Here is a 6,000-nt window from a genome sequence, read left to right as displayed (position 1 = left end):
CTCTCTCTCCATCCTGTCTTGTAGTCATCCTCCCTTTAATCATCTTTCTCTTCACCTCCATCCTCCACCTTTCCATCCCTCTTTTATGTCTCCTTTCATCATCTCTCTACACACGTTATATCTCCACTTCATCCCTCTGTTCTTTCCCTGTATTCATCCTTTCATCCTCCTCTGAGGCCTTCCTCCACCACCTTTATTTACATTCACCATTTCTCTGAAGATCCTCCCTTCACTCCTCCCTTTTCTCTCCACTTGCATCCCTCCATCATCTGTCACAAACATCTCTCCATCCTTCCAACATCCCCTCTTCTTCTCTTTGAGCATCCCTCCTTTACATCGCTCTGCTGTAAATACCCTCCCATCTCTCCATCAGCCCTCCACCCTCTGATGTATCCTTCCACCATCCCTCCATCATCAAACCCTGACGTCTACTCATCTTTCTGAATGAATGTTTCTTATATCTTGAGTACGAGGTGAAATCCAACCTGAAGCTGATGAATAGTTTCTTCGGTCGAGATGAAGGGGAAGAAGAAGCGTGTGAGGTTGTTTTGTTTGTGGCTGAGGGCAGAAAAACAGAACCTGACACGAGCAGGAGCAAAGAGATTCCTGAGAATCCCTCTGACCTTTCAGTCTGTGAGTTGTCGGCTGAAGGTGGAGGGAGTTTGACGAACTGATGTCAGTGCCTGTCGAGGTATTTCAGTTTGGACCAAAGTGCAATTTACTAACTGCTAGCATGTCGTTACTACTAGTACTTCCTGTACTCCTGTTACTACTGCTGCTACTGTTAAAGCTACTACCTTGTACTAGTTCTTCCACAGCCGGTGCTACTGCAACTGCTCCAGCCACGAGCCAGTTCCTGTCCAGTCCAGGACTCGGACTTGGTTTCAATTTGGATGAAGGTGAAATCCTCTAACAGCTAGCATGTCGTTTACTTCCACTACCAATACTACTAGTACTTCTTCTACTCTTATCACTACTGCTGCTGATTCTCCTGCTGTACTGTAAAGCTCCTACTCTGTAGTACTAGTTCCTCCGCTGCCTCTGCTGCTCCCGTCGCTACAAGTGATGCTACTGCACGTGCTCCAGCGTGGAGCCAACTCCCACCCTGTTGTAGGAATCCAGTCCAGGACTTGGACTCAGACTTGTCGCAATATTTCAGTTTAGACCAAAGTGCAGTGTGCTAACAGCTAGCACGTCATTTACTCAAGCCCTGATTCTCAGGACTTGAGCACTGATGACTCGGACTTGGAGTCAAATTCTCTTTTGCAACTTCAGTTATTCACGCTCTCATTTCTGCAGATTTTCTACAGTGCTCATCAAGAGGAATTAAAGTTTGACAATCTCACCTTTACTGTTTCCTAACATCGTTTAGATTTTAGACATTTACTTTCTAGTTGGTATTTTTATTTAACCAGAAAAGATGGATTACATTAAAGACAAGGGTCAAGATAAGCAGCAAAAACTACAGTTAAACAACATAAAACATTAACACAAGTTTTGCAAATTCAGAATTAATCGCTTCTCAAACCATCTCATCATCAAATCTAATCTTAAATGGCTGTTTGCTTCTTTCCCCACCAGACTCCAGATTTATTATTTCTGTTTTTTGCCAAAGCTGTCAGATCAATCTCAGTGTGGGTGAAAGAGTTTTTATATGTAATATTCAACAGTCAGTATTACATTTTCATAAAAACTATAAATAAATAGCCTCATTTAATTCCCAGAGAGCTTTAACTCTTCTGGAGGCTGGGATGACTGGACGCTGTGGACTTTGGCAGGTTTGGATATTTTCCATTCTGTGCAGCGTCCCAGATTCAACTGTGGAGACAGAGACGACGTCCACTCTTTCTATTTCTGGTTCTAATGCAAAAATGTGAGTCATTCAGTGATTCAGTCTGAATATTGAACCTCGGTATCGATTATGAAAGTTCTTTACTTTTGACCCAAAAAAAAAACTTTGTCTGGATCTTTCATCTGTATCTCACAGTGACTGAAGTTTGCTCAGTTGTCATAGACCTTGATTTTTTTTCTTGTCAAACATCAGAATTCCTTTAATTTTGACCAAATTGACTCAGATTTTAAGTTTCTTTATTTCTTTCTTTTATTTACAGTCTATGGTAAAGGATTCAAGCATCAAAATACAAAAAATCTTAATTTTCTTTGTTATAAACTGAATAAAAAGGCTCATTTAAAGCCTTAAATGCGTCACCAGTTACGTTAAAGACAGAAACAACAAAACATTTAATTTGGGAGTTTTGTGTTCCTGGACAACAGGCTAATGTTTTCTGTTCTTAGAATAATGTGTTGCTTTTGGGACTCAGTGTAACTGCCTTTATCCTCTTGTTTATCCTCTGCAGTGATGTCTGAGACCCTGTGAGTCAAAATCAATGAAAATGTTGTTTATTTCACACTTTCACACAGTAACATGATCCTGAAAGCTTCAGTAATGTCGATAAAAACTGGAAAAGAAACCTGATCATCACCTGAAGAGGAGGAGCAATGTTTCTAAAGTGTAAAAAAAAAAAAAAGAAAAACACAGAACAGTCAATTTCCTTCATGTCTGTGTTTCGTCCCAACTGTCATCAGGACAAATTCCCGCACATTTGTTGCATTTGACAGACGTGGCGATGCTGATAAAGAGAGGAGATGATGTTCATTGATTCCTGGCGGGGAACTGGGTCACTGCAGCAGAACAGAGCCGAGCAGGAAATAAAAATAAAAAGTACAGCAGCAGAGACAGAGACGGAGAGCGTCCTGAAGGCTCAGACAGCTCCAGAGGCGTCGCACCGTTTCTTTCTTTTTTATGTAACATAATCCATCCAAAAGACATGGATATGAGGCTGCACAGGCCACAGTGCTCAGACTCTGTGCTTCTGTCAAATTACTTCATTTATTCAGGGATTTAACTCATATGAGACTCTGCAGAGACGTGTGCACAGTGGTTTTTGTGCTTATGTCATTTTTACCTGCTTTAGATTCACCTGACATCAACACATTTTAGTTTCATCAGTGTAGATACATTATTCATGAATGAAGACATACATATAAAACAGTGGTAATTAAATTAAGTTTTTCTTGATGTTTAGCTGGTAAATGTAGATTTTAAAGCCAAATTAATTTCTAAAATTAATGATAGAGGAGGGAAATAAAAATTTCCTTCTGCATCAAACTTTATCTGATTTTGCTTCTTTTATTTTGGAGGTTTCACTTTATTTGAAGCTTAAGCTGCAAAACTAATTTCCCCTCCCCTGGGCAGCAACGCCAGCGTGACTAAAAGCCCCTATTATTTCAGTGCCCGTTAGTTTGGTGCATTTTAGAAGGGGTATTGTTTACACATGGAGGGAGTATGTTACACGTAGAGCACTAAAGGCAAGGTATTATTCATTCTCTTTATTGGTACCAACAAATCTTTTTCATAACCTTTATAAATTCACCCACACAGTTAATAGCTTCTAAGATATATTACCTCTATGACTAATGTAATGTCTCATTTCACATTTTCAAAAGATAATACTAACAACAACAACAACAACAACAATAATAAGGAGCCTTAAAAACATCTCAACTTGAATAAGAGATGGAAACTAAAAATAAAATGTCACTAACCACGATGTAAATCTTTAAAAATGCCTCTCACATCTACAGTTTCATTTACAAGAATTTCCTAAAGCAGCTGGTCACTGTAGTTTTTAGCAAATGTTGCTCAAACAGGAGGAAGTAGAGCATTTGTTGGGGACTATTTTCAGCGGCGGATGAATCCACATTTGGTTCTCTAGTGGGTGTTTGCAGCAGGATGGTGTGTGTGGGACAGTGTGTGGTGATGGTGATGGAGGAACAGTGTGGCTCGTTCTCAGGCTCAGAGGAGTAACACACACACACGCACACACACACACACACACACACACACACACACCTGCTAGGAGGTCACGTTCATTGTTGGTTTTTCCAAGAGGCAGAACGCAGAATGTCACTGTGCCTTGTCCACCTGTGAATCAGCTGTTGATCCGGGTTTTTCTTTGTCCATAATGAGCGGTGTCACAGAGGAGCGGGAGGAAATAAAAAAAGACTGAATCACATGTTTGATCTGAAGCAGTGGCGTCTCTCTGAGGTGAGATGTTGACAGCGTGAGGGCGAGCAGGCGGGGAGCGGGGCCCAAAATAGATCTGTGAATCAACTGCAGACGTTAATGGAAAGAGAGGGGGCGGCATGAGACGTCATAGACTGTCTATCTAACTATCTATCTATCTATCTATCTATCTATCTATTGTCAATCTGTTTCATTGACATGGTTTGTTGGTGGATATTTCAAGCTCAGTTCAACACACACATTCACAATAGCACAAGGCAGAGGGACCTGTAACCGGGGGCAACAGGGTGGATGTTGTGTGTTGTGCTGCAGAGGTGATAATTACCGATGATTACATGGAGCACTGGCACAATACAACTCCTGGCTTTGCAAAGCAATTTTAGGATAAAACTGTAATTTTGTGTGAAAAACAGATTGAAGAAGGTCACAACCTGCAGATTTAATGGACGACTGTGTCGTTATGAATTGAAGACTTCCACGTTGGTTTAATTTTAGTTCAAAGAGCTCACTTCCGTCTAATTCTGGTGATATTGTCTTTGTTTTTCTCCAAATTCAGACTCCATTTCCCAGCAGTCCTGTTGTCTCCTGCCTCCTCTCCCCTACCTGAAGATGACGGACTTGCTCATTCATTGTTTCCTTCTTTCCACCATCTGTTATCCCTAAACTCTGAAACAAAGCTTTTATTCTGAAAGATCAGCCCCCGCCTTCTATAAACACAAAACACAAGAGAGAAAGGACAATAGGAAAAAAGATAATAATAACAAACAATAACATCAAAGATGAAGGGTGAAGTCTACCATCATAAGGTGCGTTTCCTTTAACCTGGAAACGTGAATTTCCACCACCAACATTTTTGAGATTTTCAAATGAGTTGATAAAGGTTCGGAACCACTGTCCTGCAGCACAAGGTGATGCCAATAAATATCTTATTTTGTTTGGCCAACACTGAAAAACCTACAAAATATTCAGTTTACTATGATATAAGACCAAGAGAAGTAGTGAATTATCAGATCTGAGAACCCAGAACCATCAGACTGTTGGTATCCGGCTCATCGTTGCAGCTCTAATGTGAGTTGTCGACCTGCGCTCAACAGGTTCAGGAGTATGATGCAGAAGATATTGGGTCACGAGTTCATTATGACTGTGCTCGATAACGTTGGTGATTATCTTCTGCAGGCACGGGGTGATGAGTTTGTTGGGCTCTAAACAGATGCACCAGTTTCTCAAAGTGTTTTTCGTGCCCCCAGTGTCCCCCCATGGGACGGGTCTTCAAACAGGACTCTGGGACTTGCAATACAAGTGACCACAGGTGGCACCAAAACAACCAAGACTGGACATTGAGGAGTATAAGGTTAAGAAAAACCAACATAGATAAGGAAATATATTTATATTGAACCTGTTCAGGTTGCAGTTTAAACAGGAAGTTGCTTTAATTTGGAGTTTTCTGGAAGTTTAACGTCGGAGTGAGTGAGTGCTCCTGTTTCCAATCAAGGCTCGCTGGGTTCTTTGATCTCAGGTGTGTGCTCACTGCCTGTGGATGGTGACTCAGCCAATCAGATGTGAGGAGTGGGAGCTGTGTTTTGTAAGCAGGAGGCAATGAATTCTCAAACTGAGAACATTAAAACTTGATGGAGGCGTCGGCAACTTGCCCGCAGAGGCTTTAATCTAGGACATGTCTCAGCGTGTATGTTTGCACATGCGATTCTGCCGCGCTCACGTTTTAACAGATGGACGGGAAAAACCAGCGTGAAGCCAGCCGCTGAGCCGCAGCGCCCTCGACCGAGATTATGGCTGCTGCTGCTGCCACCGCCGCCGGCACAGGCAGGAAATGGGACACCTCAGTCCACCTGGCTGAATAAAACATGAGCGAGAGAGGAGAGAGAGATCGATACCTGAATATACATAAAGAAAGG

The 6,000-nt window shown here is 41.7% G+C and overlaps 1 protein-coding gene across 1 annotated transcript in view; it reads left to right on the top strand.

The window, feature by feature from the left end:
• The window catches only part of LOC139607030 (endophilin-A1-like), a 28,263-nt gene that overhangs the window by 1,076 nt on the left and 21,187 nt on the right, over window positions 1-6,000 (top strand). The gene's annotated exons all lie outside the window — the stretch shown is intronic.

Source organism: Trachinotus anak, unplaced genomic scaffold (genome assembly GCF_046630095.1).
Source record: "Trachinotus anak isolate AG129_WGS33_773 ecotype Australia unplaced genomic scaffold, CSIRO_AGI_Tana_v1 ptg000023l, whole genome shotgun sequence".
NCBI classification, from domain to species: domain Eukaryota; kingdom Metazoa; phylum Chordata; class Actinopteri; order Carangiformes; family Carangidae; genus Trachinotus; species Trachinotus anak.
This window is presented reverse-complemented; position numbering and strand designations above follow the sequence as displayed.